The sequence below is a fragment of the Myodes glareolus genome, chromosome 9 (genome assembly GCF_982192425.1).
Source record: "Myodes glareolus chromosome 9, mMyoGla1.1, whole genome shotgun sequence".
Lineage (NCBI taxonomy): Eukaryota > Metazoa > Chordata > Mammalia > Rodentia > Cricetidae > Myodes > Myodes glareolus.
The window spans coordinates 98,975,049-98,988,995 of record NC_142034.1 but is presented as its reverse complement, the minus strand read 5'-3'; the positions used below and the strand labels follow the sequence as shown (position 1 = coordinate 98,988,995).

The window sequence follows — 13,947 nt, the reverse complement described above, 5'->3', positions numbered from 1 at the left end:
AACCTTCGGTCACTGACCATGGGCATTGGCACCTTTCCTCTGAATGCTCTTACACGTTGGTGCTTCACAAACTCCACCCATCCTCTCTCACACACACTGTTAAAGTATATACATCTCTCTATACATTCTCATTTTTTAAAAGAGAGATTCGGGTAGCTCAGGTTGGCCTGGAATCACATATTCCCAAATATGATCTTGAACTTTTGATCCTTCTGTCTCGAACTCCTGAATTACAAACATAAGCCACTGTCCTAGTTTCCTGGCTAATGGTAAAGCACTGTGACCAAGAGCAACTCGGGGAAGGAAAGATTCATCTGCCTTCTGCTTCCTGGGAACAGCCCTCCACTGAAGGAGGTCTAGGCAGACTCGGAAGCAGAAACCATGGAAGATGCTGCTTAAAGAGCTTGCTCAAGTTCATGCTCACCCAGTGATTTTAGACAGCCCAGAACAGTTAGCACAGGAAATGGCGACACCAGTCGTGACATCTCCTCCATCAATAAGCAATCAGGATGGTCCCCACAGACAAAAGGCCATAAGTAAATTAGTTCAGGGCAATTGCCCTTCTCAGGTAAGTCTAGGCACTGCCAAGTTGATAGTTAAAGGAAATGAGGACAGTCCCATGGGTTGGTTTTCCCAAGTTTCCACTTGTCTACACACACAAGGTATCTCAGGTGAGTCGATATTTATAACCTTCCGGTAATGGCACACATGGGTCTACCTTGTAATTCAAGGGGCCATATAATGAAACTGTTCAGGTTGTAACATGGTTTCACTATAAAACATATGATAAACCCAGTTAGTATTTTGATTCAACCTAGAATCGACAAGGACAGATAAAAGACTAAGAGAGAAGGTATTTTAGTCCATGACCAGAAACAGGAGCTAATACAAATCAAGCATACTTATCACCCTAGAGGAGGCCAGCCCTGTATAAGAGTCAGCAGGTAGTGACAAAACCCAGAAGAGGTGAGAGAACAAATCCGGCATAGATTGATGTTCGTAGACGTGACAGCATCATTTATATAACAGTAGTGTGCTCTCCATCCCACACTCTGTCTGGTCTTGTGATGACCACTCACGAGTAGGCATCTCACATATGTCAAGGACTACCTAAGATTCATGTGGGTCTGACAGGGACATCCACCATCACAGAGCAGAGGTTACTGTTGACCTTTGGAAACCTGGACCTTGGAATTATGGCAACTATACGAGCCAAATATTACAATGCCATCTAGGTTCATGCTGATGATAACGGGGATTAAAAGTCTCTCATAGAAAGGGGAGTCACAGACTTCCCTGAGGTTCCAGCTGCCACTCTCTCCTGCATCTCAGTCACAGGCTGTCTTAGAAACAGTACATAGGTGATGGCTGCCTATCCCCTTTACTTTGGGTCACTTGCTTATCTCTAGATTGTCATGCTAATTAATCACTCAAAGGATGTCTGTATAACCCTCTGTGCTTCAAGACCGAAAGCACAGAGATGAGTCACTGTCCTAAACTTAAAGTCATCTTAGGTTCCAGGACCGGCCAGATTTCACAGGACAGAGCACCTTCCACCCGAGAGCTATTGCCCCACCAGAGAGCGCAAAGTTATGGCCCCAAGTAAAGTTGCTCATCACGCAGGCATAGAAGACAGACACAATGTGAAGGCATATTGTCAGACTTCTATCTTGGACCTACAGGTCCAGGTTTAGGGTCAGTTCTCAGTTCTCTTTAGGAAAAGCCCCTTCTGAGTGATCGTCTCAAAGTAATCTCTGCAAGACTCTCTCTCTCTCTCTCTCTCTCTCTCTCTCTCTCTCTCTCTCTCTCTCTCTCTCTCTCTTCCTGACTGTGAGTAGTGTGAGTAGGTGTGTGTGTGCATGCCTTAGGTTTAGGCAGTTAATTTATAGGTAGCAGGACAACCTCAAGGGTTGCCTTGCCCTCCACTGTCTGTGTTTCAGGATGCATATTCCAGGCTAATTATCACATGACCTTCTGGGAATTCCCCTCTCTCCCTCTCCAGTCTTACAGTAGAAGTGCTGGAGTATAGATGTGTTCTACTGCTTCTGGCTTTATGTGAGTTCTGGGGATCAAAACTCAGGTCCTCACACTTGCAAGTCATCCCCTTAGTCCTTGCAAGATATTTCATGACGGACTAAATTAGAACTCCTGGCTGCATTGTTGGCTATAGTAGAGGTGGGGGCTATCCTTGGGGTTTTTATAGGGTTCTTCAAGATGAGGCAATAGGCTTTGATAAAGTGGTAGCCAGTTATGCAACCACTGATGTCAACTTGCCTTGCGGTCTACCTAATCATGGTGAATATGACCTACAACACTTGTCCTGAGTTAGAGACATCGGATAGAATCACAGACTTTTCTCTGTACATATCCTCCCATTCAGGATGTCCAATGACCAAAATCGACCAAGGTGGGGTTTCAGCTCTGCTAAAGGCAGAAATGGCCGCACTGATTCCCAGGAAGGCAGGAAGTGTACATTCACCACAGGAGCTCAGGCACAGACACTCAAAGCCACGCTCTTACTTTGTCTCAATGAGAATGCAAACATGACCAGAGAAGTAGCTTCGGCTTGCTCTCCAAGATTGCCCAGCACCAGCAGGGCCTCTGCAAGTGTTTAGTGCATCAATAACTAAAGGGATCCAGAACAGAAGAGGAGTCTCAAGAGGACTCTGAATACCAAGCTGGATCACTCCCAATGTCAACAAAGAACCTTCAGGGAGAATTACCCATTTAGTAGCTGAGGAGAACATCTGAGTGTGGTCCCTGACTCTCACCACAGAGCTCAGGAAGTCACTGTGAGAGGAACTGAGTCTAAGAAATGCACTATGAAATGGAATAAAGAGACCCTTTTCTAGACTGTTGAACTGGTCACGGGTCGAAAGATCTGTAACTTCGGTAGACAGGATTAAGAGAAAGAGTCAGACTCGAGAGCAGAGAATGCAGGCTCCTAATAGGTCTCCTTTTGTTTCTCCTTAGAGATCTCAGCTGGCTGTACAGTATTACAGTTCATCCAGTCAGCCCCTCCTGGAGCGTCTCCCTCCAGGGGGTAGAGAGCCTTCCTGAGAGGACAGGGAGAAAGACAGCAAACTAGCTGGACCAACACCATCAACCAGAAATTTAACAAGTTATGAAGGAAGCCTTGTGAGTAACGAAAGTATTTATTAAGGGGTGAGACGAGAGACCATGATTGACATGTGCAAGGTCAACTATCTACCATGATGACTTGTTTCCACATGTCGGTGCTGGCTTCTCTTCTTTGGTAGAGGAGAAGGGTAGGGTCTGGATACCCCAGTGCCATCTGAGACTCTGCCCAGGTTCAGTCTTCTCAAAACAGCCTCTGCTTATATACTCTTCAGACTTCTATAGTTTTCTGGCTTGATTTTTCATACAACCCAGTGTTCACTTCCTCTAGGGAAGGATCTGGGCTGTATTTACAACATTGTGCAGCGTAATCATGCTTCAGGGAGGGTTGCTCAGAAGGGACATTCTGACCAATGGCTAGCTGATGGGAGCTGGATATGCATTTTAGATTTTTTGGGCACGTCTGAGTATGGAAGGTATATATCCTGATGAATGGCGGATTGGAAACAGATGCTGATTTTCTGGCTGGAGTTTCATTCAGTTCCCAGGTGCTCTGCCAATTAGGGAGCTTCTGTCTTTGCAGCCTCAGCACCATGATTAGGTATTTAGGAACTACTCATGCTACGCCACAGGTTCAAGAAAATGTTCCAGGAAGGCAGACTTTCAGAATGGCTCCCTCCTTAAGTAAAATGGCATTCTCTATAAACGGTTGGCAAAAGAGAAGTGAAGTGTGATGGCAGCTCGGTGTCTAGAGTTTTCTAGAATGGAGGTCATGATTAGTTCAGTCATCCTTCCACCTGGCAGCAGAAGAACATCAGAGAAACACTTTCTCCAAATACAGCTTGCCCAGTGTGCTCACCCTTCCTGCATCCAGTGGCCCATTCTCCTTTGTAATCCAAGCAGGTGACAACTTCATTGAACTGTTGGCGACAGGAGGAGGTATCGATTCCCCCACAAATGCCCTAATGACTAGAGACTGAGACACAAACCATAAATGGAGACTTTCTGATTCCAAGTGAAATTATAGTTTGCCCTATGAGATTGCACAATAAATCAGTGGAAAAACCAGCCAACACAGGACTCTGGGGTCACTGAAGAGATGTTGACACATTACAATAATGAGAACTTGAAATACCTCATGCCCTATTGATTTTCAGGCTGAATCATTCCCACTGCAGAAGATTACAAGAGTCTGTCCTGGAATCATGGCTCACGCGGGAGACGCTGATGAAAAAATACACCCAATGCAATCAAAACGAAAGCTTCTCTTCTTATTACAAATCTAAAACCATTGTCCCGGGGCTGGGTGATGGGCACTTAACCTACGATGCAAAGGGAGAAAAGAAACATGCAACTACTTTTTTTTTTCTTTTAATTAAAACATTTTTCCTACCTTTTTTACACTCGGCTCTTTGCTATGCCTCGACAGTATAAAAAGTAACCCTGCAAAGAAAATGGGCAGAATGGCTCAATTAGTGCATAAAAGGCAATTTCTTTATGCTTTTCTAATTCCAGGGTGGCTTTCAAGTTCTCTGTATCACCGTATCATTTTGAAGAATGGAAAATCATGTCCTAACAGCCAACTTATTTCCCAGTCAATAGCAGAAGACGCAGCCCACCAACGCCGGCTTCTACAGTCAACAAAGAATAGCAGGCTGATCACTGCTCTTTGCCTGCTAAGTGCTCCATGGAACTGAATAAACACAGTTGTGAAAGGCCAAACGGCGACACGAGTTAATTGCTAACCTGTCACACAGGCATAGGATGGCAATAATTTATTTTCCCTGTTGCATTAACCATAAATCTATTCTCCAAAAAATGGGGTATATTGGGGAGACAGGCTCACTATATACCTTGTACACGGTGATGTCAATATCTGGGACACAGGTCAGACATAAACTACAGTACAGTTTTTGCCGTGCATGTTGACCTGTCTATAAGTCGAAAGCAAAGTGTGAAACTGGAGAGATGGCTGAGCAGGCAAAGCATGAGGACCTGAACTTGGATCCCCAGCACTCACAGAGGAGCTGGGCGTGGCAACACTCATCTCTAACCCCAGAACTGGGTTAGAAAGGGAAGCAGAGATGGGTTCATTCATGGGCTTGCTGGCCAGTGAATCCAGCCAATGGACAATCTCTGAGCTCAGTGAGAGCCCCTGCTTCACAAGATAAGAGTGATGATAGAATTAAAGACACCCGACATCAACCTTCGGTCTCAGCACACATTCCCATGGCTGAGAACCCTGTACATATACAGTGCACACATGCACAGCACACCCAGCAGAATTGCAAACCTAACTTGACTTTTAGCAGTTAGAAATAGTACAATCTTTTTTCAATAGGACTCTGACACTATCATTCAATTATGGCAGATATAACAATTACTCAGGCTTATTAGGACTTATTAGGTTTATTCCTAGCTAGTTTTAATCCATGAGTGTCATGTGTACTTGGGAAATGCTCATGTAAGAAATTAACTTTTCTTTGTTTACTTTTTCCCTGTCTCAGTAGTTCTGTAACCTCTTATAGTCTAATCATTGAGATGAACACCTACCGACCTGTGGGCAGAATCTGGACATCTGAGTGCATTTGTTCACAGAACAAATGTCCTTATCCTTCCAAGAAGGTTCAATGCGATAAATGAATGGTTAAGAAGGTGAGATGTCTTTTCTTTTAGATATCCTGATGATGGTCCCTGGGCAAACTCAACCCAACTACTTCCTATATACATCACCATTTATGAATCTTTCCAAAGTTCTACTGGGTTCTCAGGTCATCAGCCTGAGACTCACTAACCAAAATTCTCAGACTTTGACAGGAGAACAAGCCATGCTTGCCCATGCTGTCCATACATTTACTGGTGAATTAGGCAAGCAAACATTTGGCTTTAAGTACTTTCTCAGAACTGTCAGCAGAAAACATCTTGGAAAGAGATAGGAAAAAGAACCTTGGAGTTCATCTCCATGACTTTTCTCTTTTGTTGTTCTTTAAAAAACTTGGGGATTGACTCAGCAGGTAAAGGGACTTGTCACCAGACCTCACAACCTGAGGAAAATCTCCAGGGCATGCATGATGGGAGAAGAGAACCAACTCTTACAAGTTGTCTTCTGACCTCTACACATATACCAGTGGTCCACAAGGGTACGCATGTTCGCATACACACAGACAGTAACTTCAACTAAAAATGAAAGAACCATTTTTTTATTTTCCTTCATCTTTCTCCCAGCTACCCTGTGTAATTTACAAAACCACCACCTGTTAACTTTAGTCACAGAGCAATGAACTAGGCAAGAGCTGAAGGAGACGCCAGGCTCCCTGCAGGCCCTCCCCTTCTCCATCTCTGCTTCTTGAATAACTGGTGAGCATGGTATCCCACAATTTCTTTCCACGTTTATTATACCCCAGAGGGTAAGCCTGCTGGTGGTAACTGTGCTTGCCTGTTGCCAAATCCCAGAGCCCTGTACAGAAACTGTGTTATCTTGGGTCATGTTTCTACAAAGCATAACACCCTCACCTATAAATTGAAAATGATTGCCACCCTGCCACACAGGCCATTAGGGAGGCTCAAACAAGCCAGACAACACAGGGCATCTTGCACCAAACCCAATGCTGCTGTTTTGTTTTTTTCCCCGAGAGCATTGGTACCTGAGTTTGGAGGACCTTGCTTTGATTATCCAGGCCCAACTCAGCAAGGGGTGATGTGGGACAGCAGCAATTTTGAATGTTCACTACACCTAAGTGGATACATTCAAGTGGGCAGCTAAAATTGATTCCCTGCTGATTGCCTCTCTATTAGCAAGGCTGCAATGCAACTATTAAAGAGAAAGGCATGACAACAGTTCTGAGTGTATAGAAATATAACTCAGTGATGGCTGCCATACCAGTACCCGGGACCAAGCAGGCTTCCACTCTGCCTATCCCAGTGGAGGGGAAGATGACAACAGAATGGATGGATGGATGGATGGATGGATGGATAGATAAGTGAATGAATGAATGAATGAATGAATGAGTGAGTGAGTGAATGGGAGATGATGGAATAAGCTCTAGCTATTAGGTAAGGCCACTTTCTCCTTTCAGAAAAGTCTGTCACTGCGTTTGATCATCCAGCCTCCATTTTCAGTGCAGAAGTTAAAGTATGAATGCCCTCTATAATGAATGACCAGCCAGAAAATCCAGTGCCTGAGTGGCTCTCCCAGGTCTCCCCGGAAACTCTCTCCATGACATGTCTAGTAGTACATAGATTTCTCGTTAACATCTCATGGAATTGTTCCATAAGCATACACTTGTTCTTGTTGTCAACATTTTGTCCTGTCACTGCAACAGATGGCTTTATGCTGAGGCATATGAAAATATTAAATACTTTATAAGCCAGAGAGAAGTGGAAAAATGTCTTCAGAGGAATGTAATCTCCATGACTTAGATTAAGTGACTCTGAGGATTCTGTTAGAAACAGCTGCATTGGGCTTGGATTGCTGAGTGGATCTGGTCAACCAGCAACTCCACATCTTTGACAAATACAGGAGTGGGGGAGGAGGGAGGAACCCAAATTGCCAGAAGGTTGATCTGGCCATTTCAAAAGGCACAGCCTACCACCATAGAGAACTGTGAAATACGACAGTGTGTAACCGAAAGGGGGCTGAGAAACGTGTCTCTTTGCTATCCAAAAAGCCAGAAGCAGCATCCATCTGTCTCAGGAGGCGTTATTCAGCACTGTCCTCTGAGCCAAACAGCCACCATCTTCATGGGACCGACCAGATGTGCTTGCTGGCAAAAGATCATCACAGCTGGTTGTGTTGACATTCTTTCATAGAGAGAAGGTTAGGAGCTTCCTGGGACTCTTATCTGAGTCCCCAACACCTCCTCCTAGCCCACTGCAGGCAGTTCTTCCCTAATTGTACTTGACCTCGGGATCCTGACAGGTGTTAGCATATATGGTGGCAGAGGTTAATTGAGATGGACTCCATCCATGTGGCTATCCATGCTGGGAAACAACTCAGCCCCTCAACTTTGCAGTCATCCCTCACCCATACTCTTAAATAAGCCTAGCCTTCTCATTGGCTTCCCAGAGGGAACTTCAGTGGAACAGGACTTTGGTTTGTCATCTAGACCTTGGAAGGAGTGGCATAGGAATGCTAGTCCCTGCCCCCCATGACAGAGTGTTAGATAGAACAAGCTTAGAGGCAAAGTGGTGAGCTACAGGACCAGGAAGTCGGTTCCCTGACAGACCGTTATGTATCAAGACCACTGAGGCTACTGCTACATTCACAGAGGTTAACTCAACCAAAGCGTGTGACACCCTCACAGACAAGCCCAGAGGTTTCTGACTGACAGGTGTGTGAAAGAGAAGAAAATGTGAAGTCCTGGGACTGGAGGATGACTCAGAAATTAAAAGTGCTTACTGCTCTTCCAGGGAACCCCAGGGCCATCCCTAGGACCCAGGCCAGGCAGCTCACAGCTACTTTATGGCCACAGCAGCTCCAGAAGATCCAGCACCCTCTCCTGACCTTCATAAGCAACACCACTCCAGTATATGTACACACAGAGAGAGAAACGTATCGATTTAAAATGAATTAATTAATCAGTTAATTTGGGGAGGCTATTTTATTTTGTTTTGCCTTTATATCATAACCAAAGTTTGCCCTCTCTCCTCTCCTCCCAAATCATTCCCCCTCCCTTCTACCCCCTCCTCCACCCCTCCTTCACTGTTTATTTTCAGACACAGCTGGCTTGGGCTCATAGGAACTCGCAGAGACTGAACCAACAACCAGGGCGCCTGCATAGGACTGACCCAGACCCTCTGCATAAATATTACAGTTGTGTAACTTGGTCTTCTTGTGGGAATGGATTCTAATAGTGGGAGCAGAGACTGTCACTGGCCCTAATCAATTAGTTTATAAAACTATGACATCCTCACAGCAGGGCATACCTGTAAGGGCCACAGATTATTTCATCTCTGTAGAGCTACTTTAGTATCTTGCACCCCATTCTTCATCCATAAATGGGTCACAATACCAGTAGTGCTTATAAGGCTATTGTAAGAGTGAAAGGGTTTCTGCAGAAAAGAGTCTTAGGTCCAGACAGGCACACGCTGCACGCAATGGAAATGTCGGCTACTCTTTATACTTAGCATAATGCTTACATAGAAATCAACATTAGATTTTGTCTCTATTCCCACATCAGTTTGTACACAACTGCCATCTACTCCCCATGAATACAATGCACTCAAGGTTTTCTGAAACATGTACAAATTGAAAATTGCCAAAGCTCATTCCTGGTCCTGGATTCTAGAGAAACAGAACTCATGGCTATGAGAAGACACAAATGCTCACGGCAGCTTCATGTGTAAGAGACCACCCACGTACTCACTGGCAGGCAGTTAACAATGGTGAGCACCAGCCATGTGCAGACTCCAGGAAGGGATGCTAGGCAAGGAAGCCCATCAAAAGGCTAACTACTGAGGACTGGAGTGATGGCTCGGATGGCTCGGCAAGCAAAGTGCCGGCCAGGCAAACATAAAGACCTGCATTTCCTCCTCAACACTCATGAAAAGGCTGGGCATCAGGGGAACACATTTGTAAGCCAGTGCTGGGGACAGAGATAGACGGGTCCCTTGAATTTGCTGGCCATCCATCTAGCCAACTAGTGAGCACCAGGCTCAGTGAGGGACTCTGTCTCAAAAAATAATATGGAAAGCAATAAATGAAGATATGAACCATCAAGCTCTGGGCTCTTTCTATACATACAACACCTTCCCACACACACATGTGAACAAGCACACACATACATTTACTATACTCCCACACATAAATTTAAAACATCTGAAAAAGTTAAATACTGTGACTCCAGTTAATTTATCACTTGTAAAATGATAAAAGTTTAGAGAGAGAACAGCAATGAATTGGAAGACAGGTGTTCAGGAGTTAAAGGGGAAAGAAAGAAAGAAAGAGGGTATATGTTTATACAAGGAATCCTACGGAAGTGTCTAAGGAGGATACAGGAACTTGAGCATCACCTAGAATTAAGCAGTCTTATAGTCAAACTTGGGCAAATCTGGGGGTATTTAAAGATGATCATAGCAATGCCAACAGCTTAGAGATGATGTGACAATACAGATTTACAGGGACAGGCCACTGAGGTTAATGCTACCGCAGGAGGGAACTATGAATGAACATTTTTATCCCTGCATGACCTTACAGTTTCATGGGACAGTTACCCTGCTGAAAATCTCAATAAGAGATAGATCAGCTTACAAAGCACTTGCCATGCACACATGAAGACTGAGGTTTATAGTCCCCAGCATCCACAAAAGAAGACCAGGCATTGATTGAGAAGTGTGCACCTGTAATACCAGAACTGGGGAGGCAGAGACCAGAGGATCCCCAGGGTTCACTGACCACTCAGTGAGTCAGATCAGTAATCTCATTGAAATACTTGCCTCAAAAAGTAAGAAGCCATGTGATGGGGGAAGCTACTCAACATTGATTTCTGATCTCTGCATCATGCATGCACAAGAACATGGGAACCTGCACACGTGTGTGCACATAAACATGAATATATACACATGCATACACAAAAAAAGTTCTGTGAAAATATTACTCAAAGTAAGCAAAGGTGGGAATAGAACTCTGACTTTCCTTTGGTATCACCAATCTCCTCACAGTAGTTTTTGTCATCAAAGAAAACAAGGTCCATGGGCATCACCTGGATCTGCAAAGTGATCTTTAAATTTTATGATGCCTGGGCTGTAGTGATGGCTTAACAGGTTACGTGCTTGCTCCACAAGCATGAGGACCTAAGTTCAACCCTCAGCCCTCATGCATGGCCATGTACGTGGGTGACCCCAGTGCAGTGGGGTTTGAGAGTGTTGGCCGCTAGCCTAGCTGTAGTGAGAGACCCTGTCTCAAGAGCATAATGCAGAGATTCATGGGCTAGGGCATCTGATGTCCTCCTCTGGCTTTCATCTCTGCATGGGCACACATACCGGCACACACTTGTACACACACCACTCATGCACAAACAAACAAAAAAATCAAATTCTGTTCCCTTCGGTTTGATGTCTTCTATATTGTAGTGATTGTGGCTGCCTTTGTGTATTCAGGTGGCACACTGCAGAGAGCGGACTGTGGTCAGTGGAGTGCCCAGGTTTCTGAAGCAGGCTCAACAGTACCTGCCTCTCTCAGAAGTGTTTTATTATTCCAAGTCGGGCCAACTGCCTCTCCCAAGGTATGAAGTTCAGCTCAAGATAAAAATATTTTATCTGCCCTTACAGCAAATTGAAAGGCTATATAAAGGGTTTTGTTATTGCTGTGTTTTCATAAATATATAGTAAACATCATTCACAGTGGGAAACATAGCACAGAATACAATTTCCATGCACAGCCATTCATGTGCCTTGCACGGGAAGATGAAATGACCCAGAGATGAATAAAAAAATAATAGTATACAACTTTTAGCAGCCTGCAGTCTCTGACAGACACCCGCAGCTGGGAGGATAAGGATCATGATTTCATGGTACTGCCAATGAATGACAAGTGGCTACAGCAACAGGGAAATTTGCTTTTCCTCCACAGCCAAACCATTCCAGTTAACACTTGATTCCACATTTCCACAACCTGAGGATAAAAAACCCTCAACCAACCACTTCACTCTGGAGAGCATGCCCGTTCCCACACCTGAACAGGATTATAATTTCAAATCAAATCTTTATAAACTTTACTATTCCGGTATATTTTTGGGGGAGCTTTTTCTTTTTCCTCTTCCTCTTCCTCCTTCTTCCTTATTTTCATCTTCCACTGTTATTTCAAAGCAATGGGTAGCATGAAAGTCAGGGCAGTGTCTACACCAATCTCCATCAGCTCTTGGGTGAGGCGATGATTAGAGGTTGTTACCAAACAAAAGGAGCTTCCATTTTACAAGGGATTTTCACTATCAAAGTTGTTCATGTCTGTGGAGAAGAGATGTCTCTGTCTGTAACGTGCCTGTCGCACGAGCATTAAGGCCCAAGATTGATCCACAGAACCCAAAGAAAATCCCAAGCACAGTAGCAGCACGTGCTTATAACCCCAACGCTGTAGAGACAGAGATGGGTTGACCCCCCCCCCGGGCTTCACTGGCAGGTCAAACTAGCTGAGTTGGAGAGCCCTAGGTCCCAGTGAGACACTGAGTCTCAAAAAACACAGTAGGGGTTAATGAGGTGGCTCATAAGCAAAGGTGCTTGCCACAAGTCTGGCAACTGGGCTCCATCATGGTTAAAGGAAAAAAAACCAGCTTCCTTGAGTTGTCCTTTTCCCTCTGCATGTGCACAGGCATGCACACATATATTCACACAAAAAAGGTGTGCTTTAAAAAAATGATCCAGTTTTAAAATTTTAACACAACACCATGTCTCTGACCTTTGACATCCACATATAAACCCCTACAGACATGAACATGCTCACACAGACACACACAGCAGAACATGTTCTGAGAACATTGATAGAGGCATAATAATTACCAAGTAATTTCCCCTCTGTCCTGGGGAGATGGTTCAGTGGGTAAGAACAATTACCGCACAATTTCAAGGGCCTGGGTTTGAATACAAAGCACCTATGTAAGAATCCAGGTGTACACACACATGCCTGTCACCCCAGCATTGGAAGGTGTAGAAAAGAGGACTTTTAGGACTTGCTAGTGGCTGCCCTAGCTCCAGATTTTCTGAGAAATTTGCCTTCAAGAAAATAAGGCAAAGGGTGATAGATCTGGGAACCTGACTCATGGGTGTGTGCATTTACATACACACACACACACACACACACACACACACACAGAGAGAGAGAGAGAGAGAGAGAGAGAGAGAGAGAGAGAGAGAGAGAGAGAGGAGCCCAAGCACATATACCACACATACAAACACGATGAAAAAAATGACCATGACCATTTTCCCTATGAAAACTGTTTCCAGTCCACACTTCAGCAGTGTATGCACTGCTTTTAAATATGCTATTTTCCAATGTGATATATGAATTTGCCATATATAGAGAGACTATATATGTGCATAAATATAAACAGATTTTCATTTACTTCTCAGTTTACATCTCTGAAAACTATATTTTTATACTTTATCAATTTTCCTTCTGGGTCATTACTAAGTTTATGTATCTAACTTTCCAGCCCTCCCCCTACGTATCCATCATTCATCCACCCCCTATCCATGCACCCATCCATCCACCTTTGCATCCATCTACACACCTACCTGACTGTGCTCGCCCATCTGCTCTCTATTCATCTATACACCCACTCATATGTCCATCATTCTGAATCTTGTGCCAGAATTATAAGAGAGTTAATCCTGATACAAGGGTCACAGAAACTTTCTAGGGCCAAACAAATCACCTGACCTGGGTCACAAACATTTTTAACCAGTGGTATCGCAATGACTGCCGAGCAATGACTCATAAGAAGAATTGAATTCAGAAGTCAAGTTTCAAATTCAGTCACCAGATCTTTCCAAATAGTAGCTGTTGGTAACCTGGAACCCATCTCAAGCCTCAGTCTTCCATCATGAGAAAATGGGTCTTACAAGGACATCTGCCTCCAAGAGCCACTGGAGATTCTAACTCACCCAGATTGATGTGGGATGTAGCACCACAGTGCCCAGGGCAAATCAGCCAACTGTGCCTGTATGGAGAGTCCCAATTCTGACTTCTGTCCACTGAACAGATAGTTCATTGGTTACAACCAACCCTGTTTTGCTCTTCTGCCAACAGAATCAGCAGCCTGGACATGATAACTGACAGACACTTCAATAACTCCAGAGAAATCCAGTCCTTGTGTTGGGTGCTCTCATTACTATCAACACATCGGTCTGTTGTGGTTTGAATAGAAAATTCACCAC

At 44.4% G+C, this 13,947-nt stretch overlaps 1 protein-coding gene across 19 annotated transcripts in view; it reads right to left on the bottom strand.

Annotated features, from left to right (window-relative positions):
- The window catches only part of Rbfox1 (RNA binding fox-1 homolog 1), a 1,977,377-nt gene that overhangs the window by 1,049,870 nt on the left and 913,560 nt on the right, over positions 1-13,947 (bottom strand). The window contains exon 2 of one of the 19 annotated variants that reach the window (XM_085694610.2): positions 4,472-4,521. The exons of the other annotated variants lie outside the window; for them this stretch is intronic. The gene's annotated coding sequence lies outside the window, so the exon portion shown is untranslated. The remainder of the gene's footprint in view (positions 1-4,471; positions 4,522-13,947) is intronic. 19 annotated transcript variants of the gene reach the window in all.